This window comes from Miscanthus floridulus, chromosome 14 (assembly GCF_019320115.1).
Source record: "Miscanthus floridulus cultivar M001 chromosome 14, ASM1932011v1, whole genome shotgun sequence".
NCBI lineage: Eukaryota > Viridiplantae > Streptophyta > Magnoliopsida > Poales > Poaceae > Miscanthus > Miscanthus floridulus.
The window spans coordinates 40,834,021-40,852,536 of record NC_089593.1 but is presented as its reverse complement, the minus strand read 5'-3'; the positions used below and the strand labels follow the sequence as shown (position 1 = coordinate 40,852,536).

Sequence of the window (18,516 nt, the reverse complement as noted above, 5' to 3'; positions counted from 1 at the left end):
CTGGCAAGCTATTTCAGGGGAAAGAAACAATCCAATCTGATCCATGGTTTTGGTTTCCTTCGCGAAGCCCGAGGCAGCGTGTGTGAGGACGAGGGAAAAAGAGCAGTTAAGAGTAATTAGTACCCATATTTGCCTAACATGTTATAATTTCTATGTTTATAAATTCCTGTGTTCCAAACAGCCTAAATTTTCTGTTCCTGTGTTTTGAAATCCCGTAGTTTTTCACTTTTCATCATATCTTATTCCTACGTTTTTTTCCTATTCCTGCGTTTTGGATTCCTTCGTTCCAAACATGCCCTAAGTGTTAACCGGCTGTTGTGGTTGATGTGGCTAAGGCCGATTGCCGGTCTCCTCTTCTCTTTTTGATCATCATCTTCTCACCTTTGCAGTCAACAGTTACAAAACAGTCACCACTTCTGAGTTTATAATTGGAACTAGAACACACTTGATAAGAAGGTTCTGCTCACTTGTGAACACGATTATCTATATTTTGTATAAATTCTGCCCACTTAATAAGTATAGATTCTGATTATGTTCATAAGGCGAGGAAAGGACCACCTCCTCTCGAGCTCGTTGAATGCCTCAATTAGAATTAGAATCTATACTTACAATTAGAGAAATAATTGAAGTCATACTCAACTTCACATTTTCTGACCAAAAGAAAGTCAAGATCATTGTCAACTTCAGCGAAGCGCTCTCGATGCTTTCGCGCAGAAGCTAACACATGATGAACAATATACAGTGTCTTTAGCATACCATGTACAATTTGTAGGGACAACACTGACCAATTTTGAAGCATTGATCTAAGTGAAAATTCTTGACATTCAAAATAGAATTTGGACTTTAGACAAGTCGGAAGCGCTTGGTTGGCCAAACTCTAGAATATGTCTGTTTTGCCAACAAGCTACTGAAACGATGCCACATGTTTTTAAAGATTGTAGGTTCACAAGGCGTCTTTAGGTTGAGATCAGGGGGCAAATCTACTTCATACCGTCGGGGTCGGCTGACCCCGATGACTTTGCGTGAAACTCCTACACCCTCTGTTTTTTTGCCAGCTACTAGGACCCCAACAAAATTAATACCTGGCCCCGGTTGATGGCGGCCGACTACGTGAACGTTTGAACTTGGACTCAACGAGGCTAGCAGGCTGTATGCACCGCATTGACGCAACAGGCCAACAGCCCGTTCAGAAGCTCAAACGTCACCACTTCCTTTGTAGATCGCTTTCTCTGCCTGTGTAGTCACCTTGGGACCAGTGCCGGCCCTAGAGGAGGTCACCAGGTGCGACGGCCAAGGGCCCAAGCGGATGAGGGGTCCAAGCCCAGGTATATAAACCAACAGGTCCTATAGTCCATTAGGCATTAGCAAACTAATGAGAAAAAACACATAGAACTGGCCAGACAGCCAAAAAGACAATATCGGCATTTTTTTCTAGTTTCCTTTCTCCACGGCCCTCAGGTAGAGAGGAGGCGAGGAGTCACGCTGCACACAGAACACTCTGATCGTGAGTTCGCGACATGCGCCTTACACACGTGGAGCTGGCGAGCCACACCGCCGCGAAGAGCTAGACTACCGGAGATACGGACACGGCGCACGAGAACGGCGACCAGGCAGGACTCCACGACGAAGACATCTTAATTCTTGGCTTCTTACGAATTGCGATCATCGATCAGTTGTTTAGGCCCAAGGTATTTTTTTCTTTTTATTTTTAATCCAAATTAATTATTTGTATAGTATTCTAGACTTCTAGTACTTTGCACCCATATAGTCATATTTTTGTCTAATTTGGGTGTTAGAATTTTAGAATGTTACCTAAGAAACATTTGTCATAGTTGAGAAAAGAAAACGAATATATTATTTTTTTAATCTACATTGTTCCTCAATAATTATTATACATCTACAAATATATTGCTTAATCTACATTATTACTCGATAATTATCAGACATGTTAAATTAAAAATATGTTATTGAATTTGTTTTCGTTTTATAAATAAAATTAGTACCTATATGTTATAAGATTTTATACATGATCGAGAGAGACCATTACAACGAGATCGTGGAAGGGCCCTTAAATCCCAGGACCGGCACCGCTTGGGACAGCACGACGGCGGACTGCGTTTTGACTTTCCTCGTCCTCGCGCCGTCGGCCCGTCGTGGCGTCGCGGCATCACGCTCGGCGGTTTGGAGCGCTCGCGTCGCGTCTCGCCTCACTGCCTGGGCTGCCTGGCACATCCTACAAGCGCGAGCCACTGAGCCTGGACCTGGAAGCCTACAAAGTATGCTAGATCATATCTGCAGTTGTACAATTGTTTAATTAATTTCTCTGGCTTTCCATTCAAAAACATGGAGTCCTGTACTGGCTCCTATGTTGTATTAGTCTCTTATATTCTGTTTTTATTTTTTTTAGTTGTTTTTGATATAATCGGAATTCAGAAGCAAACAAGTCAATGGCTGTGTTCATAGAAAGAGCTTTCTTCTACTAATCATTTGTGCAATCCAATAAGATGACAATTAAGGATTAAGGAAACTAGTGATTTCTAATCATATAACTGTGGTTTCTTGCACATTATTTAATATTTGTTTTAGTGTTTAATTGTATTGACTAATTTTATAGGTAATCAAAGCACAATGGAACAATTCTTGAAAACGAAATTGCTCCCAACTAGTGATAATTGTGTCATTAGCTTCATGGAAAAAGACTTCTTTCGTACAATTCCATAGTTCGCTTTCAGGATATGGAAATTATAAGAGGTAAGCACTATAGTAAAGAGTTTCTTTTGTCAGATTATGCTATTGTTAATTTCATCTCTATGGATGCTTAATTTTTTACACTATGCCATCAGTATTAATTTTAATGTATATGTTATACTGACACTAGATTATTATAATAAGTTTAGTTCACAAGTCTGTGCCGACCCCGGCGACAATTTAGTCCAGATTCGCCTCTCGTTGAGATCATGACTATTGGACCTCAAACAACATGTTGCACGTAACCACATGGTCTCCTAGGAGATCGCTCGAGAGCTGGTGGACTGCTATGTCAAGCATTCAAAGAGTGAGCAAGAGGGGGGCTTCTATCCTTGATAATCCTAGTTACTTGGGAAGTATCGAAGGAGAGAAATAACAGGATATTTGAGCAGACCAAAACGACAAACTATAGAGTTTTGCAAAACATTAAAGATGAGACAGGTCTTTGGATCGCAGCAGGAACAAAACACCTTTCATGTTTCCTTTAGCATGGTTGATTGAGTTTTTTACCTCAGCTTTGAGTTCTCGAGTTTTGTTGCCAGACTTTGGTTGTGCCTGTATAGTAATCGTCTCGGTTCACTTTCTCCTTTTTAATATAGCGAGCAACTCTTCTGCCGATTCGTTTAAAAAAGGAGATAATTAACTTCAATAGAAGTTATTAAAACTCAAAGAGACGACGGAGAGCATCCCTTCTCATACTTCTTGATTCCCTTTGTTGACCATTAATGGGATTGTAAAGAACTAACATTAGTTTCCCATGGTGAGTCTACTTAGTGAATTGGTAAGATGCAAAGATCAATCAAAATTTATATCAAGAGTTGATGATTGACCGTGTTTCCTTGTCTCTGATGGGGAGGTGAAGGGGATTTTTTTCGTCCTATTTGTTCCTCGTACATGTCTAAGAGATTGCTTAGTCATAAGGTATATTCATGTCACAAAATGTTTTTATCTAAATTGTTTCTACGAAAATCTGAATAAATCTTGAGAAAGAACAAAAAGTATATGGACATTCGACAAAATGGAATTGTTTACGTGCGTTGACCAACCGATTCAAGATTACAGAACCCTTCAACCTTCATGCATGAACGAAACCTTGGCTACCAATTGGTTTCAACCTGCGTGATGGTAGAGACCTTTTTATTTACCAGATATACGCCCGTTCATTGCACCGGAGTCTCAATTTTTTTAAATTGAACCTCGTGGATATGTGAATTTCAAGGCTTTCGTATCAGACATGGACACGTGGATTAGTCTTCGTATCTAAACCGGATAAGATGTGGACATGTAATCTTCGAGTGGAGTATAATTCATACCTGAGGCGGATGCGTGATCGGGGATAAAGATTTTGGTATCATCGGATAGATGATGACTTTAGAGTTTTTTTTAAGGTGTAAAGAGATTAGATTAAATGCAAGAGATATGCTTCCAAATTACAAACCAGAAAGCTCATCGCTGCCACTATGCGTGTCGTCCATATGCAAATTAAACTGAAGTATAGTCAGCACATGGCCGTGTAACAGGACATCTCCGAAGTATATATGCGGCGTGTATGCTATATGTGCAGCTGGAGTACACATATCTTGGTGCACGCGCCCAAGGCAAACGTCTGATCGTGCCTGGTTCGGTCTCCCTCTATCTCCCACCGCAAGACGCCGTCGGTATATATGTATATGAAAAGGTTCCTTGATTCTTGATTGGCACACTGATCCGGCCATCTTCAAGTTTCAGCCTGTTCGCTGGTTGATTTCTGGGCTGGTTTAGGCTGGCTGGTGCTGGTTTATTGTGAGAGAAAAATATTGTTGGCTAGCTGGTTTGGGCTGACTGAAACCAACAAGCGAACAGGCTGAAACTTGAAGATGGCCGGATCAGTGTGCCAATCAAGAATCAAGGAACCTTTTCATATACATATATACATATATACCGACGGCGTCTTGCGGTGGGAGATAGAGGGAGACCGAACCAGGCACGATCAGACGTTTGCCTTGGGCGCGTGCACCAAGATATGTTGGACGAAAGCCATCGATATATAGTAGATGGTATATAGATTTCAATTGAAGTTGCAACCTTTTTACAATATGGGTTGAAAGTTCTCGTTGAAAATATGAGTTGAAGGTGGTTGGTGTGAAGTTGGTTGCTCTAGTCTATCATCCAAACTTGCTTTTTTATACATCATTTGTCCCTTAATAAATTGATTTTAAGAGTTGTTTCAAATAAAAAAATTTAAGTTTACCCAAAAAAATATAGAAAGGAATGACAAAAATTGTGACACAAAATTAATATTATCAGATACACCGTAAACTATCATACTATGCTTATTTGGTGTCACAAATATTTATACTTTTTCTATAAATTTGATCAAACATAAAAAAAGATTTTTTTATAAGCCCTTTTACAATGGTTGTAAATGCTTTCTAACGCTTGCTGACGCTTCCTGATGCCTACCCAAAATAGCTATTTTTATTAATTTTGTTCGTCCAAGGGCATTAAGGTCATTTCGCACATCTCACTTCCTACCCCGCCCGCCCCCTCCCCTAGACTCGAATCCCGCATGGCCTCGCCGTACTCACCCACCCCACCCCATGTCGAAATCCCCAATCCCGCAAGCACCTCACCCTAGCTGCCCTCGCACGGCGTCGCGCCGGCAGCCCTGCCCCGCCGCCGCCCCCACCCCCGCCCCCAGCGCACGGCCTGTGGTAGTCGCCTCCGTCGCCGGTGGCCCTGCCCCGCCGCAGCACCCGGCCCCAGCGCCACGCCGAACTCGTTCTCGCCCTCGCCAAAGCCGCCGCCGCCGCCCTGCTCTCTCCCTCCCTCTAGCCGCCGCCGCCCTCGCATAGCGTTGTGCCAGAGGCCCTGCTTCATCGCTGCCTCGCACTCGCCATCGCGCGGCCTGCCTTGTACCTCGTGCGGCACCGCCGCCGCAGGCCTACCCTTGCCCGTGCTCGTTGCTGGGATCCCATCGCTCCTCCCTCCTCCCCGGCGCCCCCGGCTGACGCGAGCGGCCTAGTAGAGAGCTCGCCCAATGCGAATATCCTCTCCTCGCTGCACATCGGCCTTGTCCTCGTCCTCCTGCACGCCTGGCTGCTCATCGGCCTCGGCCTCGTCCTCTTGCACGCCTGGCTGCTCATCGGCCTCGTCCTCGTCCTCCTGCACGCCACGCTGCACAAGGCCGAGGACAACGCTGGCGCCGAGTTGGACCGCTGGTCACGCCGGTGTCACAGAAGCCGTCGCACTAGGTGTGAGATCCTACCTCTCCCTAATTGTCACGGTTACTGTAGTGCTTCCTGATGTATGATTTGTTAATGTGTTCCTGTCAGTTGTTAGGTGTGATGTTAACTTGGTAGAAAGATGAATAAAGTTGTCTTTGGCTTAGCTAGATCTTGAACAATAGCATCTTTGAACAATAGCATCGTTAGAGAGTATCAGTATGGTAGCTTCTAAAAGTATCTCTTATATTACTCCAGTTGTTGGCAGAAGGCGGCAGTGCCATGCCTTGTGCAGCTCTTAACTGAATAAAAAGAAAAGGATGATATATGTGTTATAGTTTCTAAGTCTAATACTTGGAATGGTGTCATATTTCTTAGTTGCTGGTTATCATCTTCGATGTCTTGATGTTTGTCGCTGAAGTCCCATTTAATTTTTAAAGAACACATACCAATGATTGGCAGGAAGCATTGCAGTAATGCATATATACAGTCTTATTGCAGAGCAAAAGCATGTTCCTATATGCCAGTCTGGAGATAATTAGTTAAATAACATGCATCTTCGTGATCATGGAAAGAGCTGGACATAACCATTCAACCTGATAACTAAGCTTATAATATAATCTTTGTTGGGATTGCAGTAATTTTTTTATCCTTCTTACTATTTGTACTAGTTTATAGTCAGCACTAGTACTGTGACTTGAGTCTTGGACCTTGATTATTTAAGGTGCATTGAGTTTTCTTGTGTAGGCTTGGTTGGGAAGTTTTGCCTTGCTACTGTGATGACGCTCTCTGTGATGGAGTTGTTAACTGGGTCGGTCATTTCTTTTTCTATACTGATGATTGCTTGTAGGCAAAGGACCTGTTCAGTGTCGAAATAAATTGCAATAAAAAAGAGTAAAAAAACTTTCAACATTTATGCATGAGATATCTTGTAGGATGATGCAACTATTTCGGCGTGGCATGCTTATGTATATTTTTTTGAATTGAAAATGTTAACATGGACATGAGGCTTTCTGCTGGGCCGCTACGGCCATGTCTTTCCTCAATTTCTCTAATTTGTTCTATGGAATTTTAATTTATTTAATGTTGTTGATTGATGCAGGAGGAAATGCCGAATCTTGTTTCTTTGATGGAGTACAATGAAATTGTTAGGAAGATGTTTGGTAATGAAGAAGAAGGATTTCAGTTTTATAACAACTATGGTAAGGAGAAAGGATTTAGTGTGAGAAGAATTTCTGCTGCTAAAATAGCCGTTTATTGTTGGATATTATAGTATGGAAGGTCATGGAGCTGTGCTACAAGATCTTGGGGGAGAGGAAGCTGGTCCACCAACGGGAGTTGTTGTACAAGCTCCTGTCGGACTCACCCAAGTACTCAAGCCATTCAAGGTGGATAAAATCCCCCAACCCATTCGATTCTTGTTTGACTAACGTGTAGTTTGGTTGTAATCAGATTTGGTCCCCTCTTCATGTGCACATGTTGTTTCCTTGCTCCGGTGTACAAGGCAGACACGTATATCATAGCAGTAATTGTTTTTAAGATGATGATCAATGTACTTTTGTGTTGTTGCAGACACGTATATTTAATTGTTTCTAAGTACACTTACGCAGTTGCATGATGCAACGTTTGAACAATTTTAGTTTTTGCCAAAACTTAGATTATGAAACATGACGTCGTTACTGCATTTTTTTCGGATCTAACGTGAACTCGAGTTTTTCTTATTTTTAAGTTCTAGCTTTTTATTAGCAATTAGTAGTGTAACTCAAAACAATTAGCATGGATTATGGATGAGGAAAAGATAATGGAGGGTGAAAAATAAATACAATACATAGAATTTGGATATGAATGGTGATAGCCTCACTAGCGGCAGATATAAAAAAATTTAAAATAAATGGTGGTAAAAAAAATTGTTGCCACGGGCCAGCATCAGCTAGGTCGAGCTCGACCACGGAGGTAGCCCAACCAGGCCGCGCCAGCCCGATTGGCCTAGGTGACGAGCGAGAGCAGGTTTGTATAGTTTAGGAGTTCAATCCCTGGTACTTCTCATGTTCTTTTATGCTGTGTTCTTAGATGCTCAGCGAGCGAGGTGGGACTAAACCGGATGCAGATGGATGACTGTTGTATTCACGTGGCTTAGTTGGGCCACGACCTTGTGATGGGCAGGCCCAGCCGCCGCCCGCTCCCCCTCCTAGCTTCATCGCGTGCGCGCGTAGGCCGATAGGCCCAGCAACCGCGGCCGGGCGCACGCGTCAGCGACCCGGTCCCTTCTTCCCCGCTGCGCCTCAACGACCGGGCGAATCCACCGCTGCCCGATTTCCTCGCACGCGCTCGTGCATATAAAGATTAGGCCCAGAGCACCGCGCCGCCCCCTTTCAACCCTGAGCCCTAGCCCTAGCCCGCGCATCGCCATAGCCGCTGCCTGGAGCTGTACCCGTCGCCGCCGCTGATCTCTGCCTTGACCGCGTCACCGGCGTCTAGAAGCCTCCACGACCTTCGCAGCGAGGTGAGCAATCCATTGGTGTCATTCGTGTATCTCTTATGTAGGTATTTTTTGGTTTGGTTGATGGAAATCGACAAGGTTTTCAGTTGCAAATGCAGTTGTTCTCAGCCTAGTATATCTCTAATTTGAAACATGTGAGTTGACATGTTCTTCACTTTTGCTTTCAATTTAAGTATTCAGAATCCATACACTACAGAGGCAGGAGCAAACCTAAACTCATTTCAGATAAACACATACCATACTACTCTAATCCATAGTGTACTACGAAAACAACTCAAACAATACATGTCTTTTGTACTACTTCAGAGAAAAGAACATTGTATAATATCATCTAAATTTTGTCAAAAAAAAAGTAATAGGCTATGTTACTGTACCATACAGATAAAGTAACACCCTGCTCTGCTATGTTGCTTCTTCAGTTGGGCTCCAAAGCAATAATGATGCTATACATATAATACTCATAGATGTATTGATTCTTCAGTTGAGCTGCAACTGCTGGTTGCAACTATTGGCTACTTCAGGTGTGGGTGCGGAGCAATTTTTTATAGCAGTAGCTGCATTAGCAAATTAATATAGTGTCTTCCTAAGTAATTTTTTATTGCAATGGATTTTTAGTCTATTGGATGTAGTTTTAAAAGGGTTTCAATGTAGCATGGCACTTATTCTTGTTTTTAAATCTCTAGGTGTCATGGATCGTAGCAACGACATGCAACGAGTTCGGAGGTCCCTGGAAGAGGGGGAGGAGATGGTTAGCAAACAGAAGGTGGACCGGCACGATCTGGATTTAGATATACAGCTTGAACGTGTCCAAGCTGAAATCAGGAGGAGAGAACAACGATGTAAATATGACAACTACATATCACTTCAGCGTGCCGAGCTAGACAAAGCAGTAGAGACTAAGCATTCTGAATTGGCCAAAAGAGTGCGGACAGAACAGATTGCCCTGCTGAACAAAGCATTAACTGATCAGCATGCCACCTATGCCCAGAAGATAGAGTAGGAGTGTGCTCTCTCAAATGATGCCTTGCAAAAGGTAATGTTTAAGTGTGTTTACTGTTCTGCATTATTCTTTTATCTTGGTTAATAAGTAGAGTAGCATTAATCACTATCCATTTTCTTTTTTTTCATGTTAATACAACACTTGTACAAGCATAACATGATTTTGTACTTTGATGTAGCATACTTTTTAGTCTACTGGATGTAGTTTTAAAAGGGTTTGATTTCGGCTGTTGTTGCATTGCTGCTATCCCTGAAAATAAAAACACAGGATCAGTGACAATCTATCATCAGAATACAATTGCAGCATTCATTGTTAATCAGCAAAGTAATAACTACTTCTCTCGGCAACTTTAACATTTCTTATTCACATAATTTGATGCAGATGCCAATGGTACCACGGGTAGTACTACAAAAGAGCGAGGTGACAACAACGATCAGGTAATCTCCATATCCAGTTGCAGCTTTTGTGTAAGTTGCCTCTACATTTTTAGCAACTTATCAACGACCAACCGGTTGCTACAGACTGCGTCTTTTCATTTAACACACTCACCTACAAGATTTGAAAACGTCGTACGTGGTTTATCGGAAGAACACAAGCCTGTTGTTAATGATATGGGATTTGGGGGGCTGCTTCGTATGCCAAAGATGAGTATCAGGAAAATAATGATAAAGGACGTTGCACAAACATACCAAGTCAGCAACCAATGTTTCAAAATATGTGATCAAGATATTACTATTTATCCAGAGGATGCCAGCGACATATTGGGACTGGGAATTGAAGGCGCTGATGTAGACGAATATGTAGAGCAAACAAAGACCAGTGAAGAGAAAACTGTGGAAACTAAATTGTTTAAGAGGTATGCCGATGCAAACTAGAAGCTCGAGTTAAGGAATCTGGAAAGCATGATTCGTGACTCAAAAACTCTGGATGATGACTTCAAAAGAGCATTTGTCTTGTTCACAATTGGCGTCATTCTAGCACCAAATACGCAGCCCCATGTCAATTATAGTTACATACTAGCTGTTGAACATGTATCACTCATTCAGAAATTTAATTGGGGACAATTCACTCTGACCCATTTATTAAACTCATGCCATACTTACAACACACAAAAAGAAGCCACCCTAAAGGGCAATTTGGCTCTGCTACAGGTCAGTTCTATATGGCACAACCAACACCTATAAACAGTGTTTATTTTTGATCTTACGTGTTTTCTTCATTTTGTTGACAGTGTTGGTACTGGGAGCGTGTCATTATTGAGGACAGCACTTACGGGGTCAAGTACTACCAGACAATCCAACCACGGATGGTGATGTGGAATGACACCAATGCTAATGCTCGAACGAAGGCTTTTATGAAGAAGGGGATAAATGGAGGAACTGTAAGTTTCCAAACATAGCATCAATATGATGCTGTTGTCACGCGTACAATCTAACTTTCTTAATTGTTTGCAGCTTATTTTGCCCCGTGTTTGTCACTCCAGCCATAAAAAAATGATCCACCAACAGAATCAATGTCACAAGCGCGACAATCAAAATATGCACATGAGGGGTACATGATAAATTCACTAGTACGCAAGGAGGGTCTAAGCAACCAAAAAGTAAGTATGGCATCTACTTATGTGCCCAAGCTCTATGTGCCTAATTCATTATTTGCTAATTATGTAGATGAAAAGCCTTGAAGAATGGAAGAACGACACCGAAACTCACCTTGGACTGCAAGTTGAAAAAAAACTATTGACATGGAATACAAACTTGGTAGTAAAATACTATCACAAAATGAGGAGTTTGCTAAGTTTAAAAAAGAAATGAGACCGGAAGCTTCCAGGGCGAGTAAGATTGAAGCTGAAAATGCACAAATGAAAATGGAAATCAAGGTAACCAACGTGAGAATACTTATTTTAGATACCCATCCATGCTTCATTATCTAACAATGTGTCAACAAACAGGAACTCCGACACAGCCTACTCCTACAACAGCACATGTTCAGCCACTTATGCCTACATCTGCAAAAGTTTAGCCACCTATGCCTACATCTGCAAAAGTTCAGCCACCTATGCCTACATCTACAAATGCTCAGCCATCTTCTATGACTACATCTTCACATCTGCAGGTATTACATCTGCACAAATTCAGTTATCACTAGTTCATGTCTGGTGCTACAATAGATATTTTGGAATTTAAAAAAAAAATACCAATTGCAGGAATCACACCACAAACGTTTCCAATAGACATTGGCAAGAATAAATGATGAAGCACCCATTGCAAGAAATGGTAGGACGGAAAACATCACGCAACAGAAAGGCGGCCCCTCTACAAATAATGAACTAGGGAAGCATATTATCGGCAACCCCTCTACACATATCAAACCAAGACAGCCCATTATCGACAATGATTACAATTTGAAACAAATTGACACAGACGCTGCCATCTTCTTAGTATCAAGTTACGACCATGCTACGGTTGTACACATAGATGGCCATGTTCTTACAGCAGAACAGCTGCGCCAAAATGTCACAGGGGGCTTTATAGTAGATGAGGTAACATCATTTCAGATCCATGTTGTCAGTACAAACATGCACACACCTACTATGTACTAACTCAACATTTTGCAGGTCATAAATGCCTTTGTTCATATCAGCAATGTGGAGAATGAGTCGGCATCATATATAACAACGTTCCAAGCCCATAAGTTGGCAACAAATAATCTGGGTCCTGACGAACGCTCGACATTCAAGAAGATAATTGCTGAAAAATGTGAAGGAAGGCATTTGGTACCTAAAACTGATTTTGTTTTGACACTTTGGCTTGGTTGCTATCTCGTGTTGTACTATGAATCTTGGAAATCTTGCCAGTTTGGATTATAGCCATACACTCAATAGTTTTCAATTATTTTTCCTAGGTTTTTGTGCCAATGCATATCAACAACAACCATTGGGCTCTCCTAGTGTTGAATTTTATAAAGATAGAGGTACAAATACTTATCTCTATACCAGGAATGCGAGACAGAGACCTAAAGAAGGCATTGGTAAGTACAGATCCTCTGTGTAACTGCAAATACCAGTTGATCAAACTTAACATTTATCTCGCCATCCACTAGGTGGAAGGCATACAGACATGCATCGAGTATTCGGTCAAGAGAGACTTGGTTATATTTGTAAAACCAATTAACTTGCACGACTAGGATATAGTTCCCTATGATAACATATCGCACCAAACCGACAGGTACTCTTTTTCCTTTGTTGTATTAATGTTGTACTCCAATTACTTATGTTTATGTTCCGTTGCAGTATTTCGTGTGGGGCGTATGTAATAAAATATATATTGGCATGGGACGGAGATCAAATGGCTCATGATTTCACACCGGTGAGTCTTATAATTATTGTCACTTCCAAATTGGTACATACTAAAACAAAAACTGCTACATGACATGCACTACTTTCGCTTATATAGAAGGAAATGAAAAGTTTTAGATTCAGAATATGAACGAGGTTGCTCCATTCTGAGCGCAACCTAGAATACTTACCCTCAAATGGAAAACCTATCATGGTCTGTGCTTTTACTACATATTAAATTATTTTAGTTGCAACAAATTATTCCAGACTGTCGGGTCTATCTAACATTTTTTTGGTGGATGATACTTAGAAGGAAGACTACTTTGCAAAATATCCGGAGGAACGAGGGGGCACGAACAGAATGAAGATGCAGATGATGTGCAGACACTATCGCCATCAATGGGAACTCCAACAATCGCTGCGTCTACCATGAAAGAAAGCGATGGAAGGAAAGGAGGAGAAGCAAATAAAGCATCAGGAGAAGGGAAAGAAAAGACAGCATCGGGAACTGAAGATAAGAAAAGAGGACGGGGACGACCGCGAACGAAAGAAGTTGAAGGAAATACAATAGTAGCTGAAAGTAAGAAAAGAGGACGAGGAAGACCGTGAAAGAATGTTGAAACTCCTGTTCTCACTTTGGAGAGCACCAAATCTTTGAATAAACGAGTGCGACGCGCAGGGTGATTCAATGGTAGCCCTTGGAGGTAATAGTTGTATAGCAGGAACCACATAGTGGGTATACAGAGCAACCAATAGTTTCTCAGTATGCATCTCCTTTAAAAAAATGTAAATATCCTCACCTAAAACAGTGAGATTAAAAATCGCAACTAGCCTAAAACCTTGTGTGACAAAGCCAGTCAACTACAAAGGGAGACAATGGCACAGATTTGAGGATCCAAGGGTAGATTTAATTATACCTGTATTACTGTCTTGGAGCCAACATACGCTTTGATCTTTTTCTAGTCACGGTCAAAGTTGTTACATGAAAAGAAAGAAGGATTAATATGTAAGAAAGCTGCTCCAGATGTGTGACACGAGGCATTCTACAAGTATAAAATGTCCATAAACTGCTAAAGCATCTGTTTAGGTGACAAACCATGTATGCGACCATGATCCATAATAACGGATTAGATACATGTGACTAAAATCCTAACGGCTATCCTTAGGGTAAGACATTGCCATTCAGAACAACTTAGTAGGGCGAAATCCTAAAGGCAACTAGGCAAAATCTAACTACGGGACGATAACGAACATTTTAGGATGTCTGCCAGTCATGTTCCACAGTGGGATAAAGAGTGATTGCCCCCAAGAGATGACACTCTAGGGTGTACTAGGCCAAACAGGCCCTTAGGTCAGGAATAAGACGGGGGAGAGAGCGGGACGGGATGACTCACAACTACAGCCTCGAGGAACTTGTGGTGCTCGATGTCGGTCTAGCTCTCGCGCGACTTGGTATACGGCTTGCGCACCCTCTAGGGCCCCTCCTCCTCCTTGTTCCCAACCGACAGCACGGGCACAGGCACGGCCGTGGGCGCAGCGGCGGCGGCGCCCTCCCACGCCCACCACCCCTCTTCCTCCTCCTCCTTTCCTCCCCCAGCGACGGCCAGGACCGATGGACCCAGCGGGTAAGGCATCGTGCTCATCGACACCATCGGCCTGCCGCTACGCTGCTCCCTCCTCCTCCTTCCTCGTAGACCCTAGGGTTGGCGGCATGGTGGTGGTCCGCTGCTGCTGGCGCCTGGCGTTTCTGCTGGTGTGAGACGTGAGGCAGGAGAGGACAGAGGAGGAACAGTGGTGACCGAACGGGTGGTGTAGTGGGGAAGAGCTCTTCTCCTGTCCACAAGTTTCTACACACACTGGTATGCGGATCCCACACAACCTTTGCTTCTCTCTTGTTCCCCGGGCCGGTCTGGTGTTGGGCTTCCATTCTATTTTGTATGGCCACGGACAGCATGCTCGACCCATCATGAAATAAATGGCCAGAGCCTTCGTTGATAGGCAGGCGCCAGATGGTTTAGTCCCACCTCGCTGAAAGACCAACCAAGAACGCAGCATAAAAGAACAGGCGAAGTTGCAGACATCGAACTACTGAAGTACAATGCATACTCTCACTCTTGTCACTTAGGCCAATTGGGCTACCGCGGCCTGGTTAGGCTCCCTCCGTGGTTGAGCCCAACCTAGCTGTTGGCTGGCACTTTGACCCGTGGCAACAATTTTTTTGCCCCCATTTATTTTAAATCTGAAACCTGCTTAAAGAAGAAAACTAAAACAATGGGAAAATGCATGGAAGCGAAGAGATGACAAAGCCACTGTTAGTAACAACTAGGTACAAAACTTTTGTAATTCGTTTCTCCAATTTCTCCTGCTCCAGTAACAGTAACCACAATAGCAACAGCAAATGGTAACGAAACCTGAAAAACCATCAGCTTGATTTGCAAGTGCACAGGTACCAGGGTTCAAATGGCGAAAGCAAAATGCAATCCTGATGTTCAGTTCTTCACCAGATTACAAGCAGGCTTGCCAAATTCAACATCAAAAGTATTTCCAACACATAACGCTGGTCCAACTTAGGAAACTGTTCGAGTCACAATGACCTTGCTAACTAAAATTTAGGACAAGAGCAATTGCCATTGCCTCTGCAAAACTAGCCAAAACCCTGTAGGCCAACAAGATCACTGGCTAGCGCCATAAACCAGACTGGGGAACAGGCAGAGGCTACTGATTTGCCTATATTCTGGTGGGAATGTATGACGATACATCATGATGTCAAATACATGGTGGTGGGGCACTGACTGACCAACCTCCAGCGCAGTCCAAGTCTCTTTAGGATTAGCATCATCCAATAGCCTGGCAACGTAAATGCAGTTACTCTTTCCTCCCCATCTCTCAGGGTTCAAGCAAGAAATTTTAGGGTTCCTTCTATCCAGGCTAATAAACAGCGCATGGTTTTCCAACTTCTCCATCTGTACCCACCTATCTGGGAGCTGGTCATATGTGTTTGCCTGTAGGTGCAACGCAATAGTCATAAAACAAGCATTTGGTAGAGAAGTCACTGAACTAGAGCTGGAAACAAACAAAGATTGTCTATGGGGGTTTCATTTACCTGTATAAGAAACGCCATGTCAACTACCAAGGTGGTAACAACACCAAACACCAAGCCCATTGATGTCGTTAAGTAAAGGAGTGAAGATGTCGTGAAGTAAGAGAGTCTTTTCCATAGCCACCAAACAGAACACCTGCAAATTAGAGTGACAATCATACCAGAGCTCTCTCCAGAATATAACATTGCTATATCTATGAGGAATGTAATTACAGGTATCTGCTGTGTCTGTTCAGAAGATTAGCACTAGATTGGTGATATTACAAAATATTAACCACACTACTGAATAATCATGCATTAAATATTGGGTTGTCCCCAATCCCCACAAAAAATAAGTGCTACTCTAGATTCAAATAATATAAAAGTAAATGTCTAAAAAAACACTCATAAACCAAAGACAAAAGAAGTTCATAAGGATATATTTACCTGCAACAAGTGGCTTTTAGAAATAAGAAAAAGATAACAATCAATAAAGAACATGTATTCTGTGACCTATTGAGCAGCACATGTATTGTACATATTAGTATATTTTTTCTATAAACTGGGTTTACATAAGTGTAACTTAGGACAAAACTAAAACAACCTTCCTTTTAGGTATGGAGGGAGGCAGAAGCACACCCTGTTGCTGTTGTGTCCAAAGAGTGACAGAAAGCAACTAGCGCCAATAGGAAGGATCCAAACATCTAAAACATATGCTGCTATCATTGATAATAGTTAATTCCAATAATAATGCATCAATCAGGGAGCTTTTCTGAAGCACTAATAGTTTTTTTCCTTAGTCACTTGTCCATATGTCCTTGTCAGAGGTCGAACATCTTTCAGGTTCAAACCATTAACAGGTTACTTTCTTTTAAAATGATATTCTTTCTTATGATCAGGTATGAGCTGATGCCTTTTCCTCCAAGATATTGACGGCTAGCATTAACAGACTAATTTCAAATCTATACCAATAACAACACAGCTTTACCTGACACTGACAAGTATCAATTTACAGTTTTTTTCTACACTAGATCATGCTTAAGCTTTTTGGGCATACAGTTGAGAATAGATTGTGGTTCAGTTTTCATATAGCTGAGGACATTTAGAACGAGGAAGCAAACCAAGGCACTAACTAATTTATGATGCCATAGGGTTAGACACTGCATTAAGCTTTCCATGTCACTGAAGAAAACCAACATGGAGGTATAGAGTGATTGCAGAATCTTCACAAGAACAGTGGCATTATATGTAACAAAAAAATCAACTTATAATCCAGTAGTAGCAGTATACCTGGGTGTGGGTTTGGCACCATCGTCCTAAAGCATGAACAGGGTGATGGCCTCCCAGCTATCGCGTTCACGTCGTCGTGCTGCTGCTGCAGACGCTCCACTTCGCAGACCAGAGGAAGACAGAGACCGTCGTGACGGAGCTGCTCGTTGGCTTCAACTACATGTGGAGACATGGGACTGACCTCGAAGCCAAGGTCAGATTGGAGTCAGCGCCGGGCGAAGGCTCGCCCGTGCCACTGCCCTGCCGCATCGAGAGAGATGGGGGGGAGAGAGAGAGAGAGAAAGAGAGGGAAGGGAAGAGAAGAGACTGTGGAGACTCACCCGCGAGGGGAACGGGGGGAGGGGGCCGCCGGTGCGGACTCACTGGCGACAGGAACAGAGGGGGAGGGCGCGGCCGGTGCGCTGCTCGAGGGGCGCCATCGCCTCTCGGGAGACCGAGACAAAGATAGGATGGGACAAGTTGGGGAGCTGAGGGCTGCTGAGGAGGGGTCGGGCCCAGATCTCGCCGGAGACGATGCAGGAGCGGCGCAGCGCGTCGAGGTCCTCCCGTGGACGGATGGCGGACGACGGCGGCGAATGAACCCTAAGGCGATGTCTACAGCTACGGAATTATTATGTTGGAAATGCTTACAGGAAAGCGTCCAACAGATGAGATGTTTACTAACGGTTTGAACGTTCACAATTCATCTTTTTTTTAAAAGCAAATATTCATCAAACTATAGTACTTAAATCATACCTCCCAACTATACTACTTAAAACATTATTTTTATAATTATAGATTTACCATTTTACCATTGATTAAAAAAATAACTACAAAAAATGAATTACCACTTTTTTATCAGAAGTCCTAATTCTCTCAACTTTGGAGGCGTTGGGAGGCGTTACGGCGCATATGGGCCCACCGACCATAGACACAACCAACGCCTCCCGACGCCTCCCTCATTGACGCCTCTCAACGCCTTCCCTCATATGGACCCACCAATCATTGACACAGCTAACGGTTCCTGACGCCTTCTCAACCATAGTAAAAAAGATCTTTTTTTATACATCCTCTATACCTTAATAATATTAATTTTTAGAGTTGTTTTAACTCAAAAGTTTTAAGTTTAACATAAAATTTATAGAAAGGAGCAACGGAATTTATGACACAAAATTAATATTATTAGGTACACCGTAAACAATCATAATATGCTTATTTGGTATCACAAATATTTATATTTTTCTATAAATTTGATCAACAAAAAAAAATTTGACTTAAAATAGTTATAGGGATTGGTTTATTAAGATACTGAGGAAGTAATTTGTAATTGAAAAGTCGCCTATCACTTGATGGAAATGAGCCGACAATGAGACGGGTGCAACG

General features: G+C 42.6%; 1 long non-coding RNA gene across 1 annotated transcript; it reads right to left on the bottom strand.

The window, feature by feature from the left end:
* Nucleotides 1–15,302: 15,302 nt before the first annotated feature.
* Nucleotides 15,303–17,285, bottom strand: LOC136502801 (uncharacterized). The gene is made up of 3 exons (XR_010770706.1): nt 17,155–17,285; nt 15,889–16,021; nt 15,303–15,787 (listed from the first exon to the last, which is right to left on the bottom strand). It is a non-coding gene; the product is annotated as an uncharacterized lncRNA (long non-coding RNA).
* Between the last annotated feature and the right edge of the window lie 1,231 nt (nt 17,286–18,516).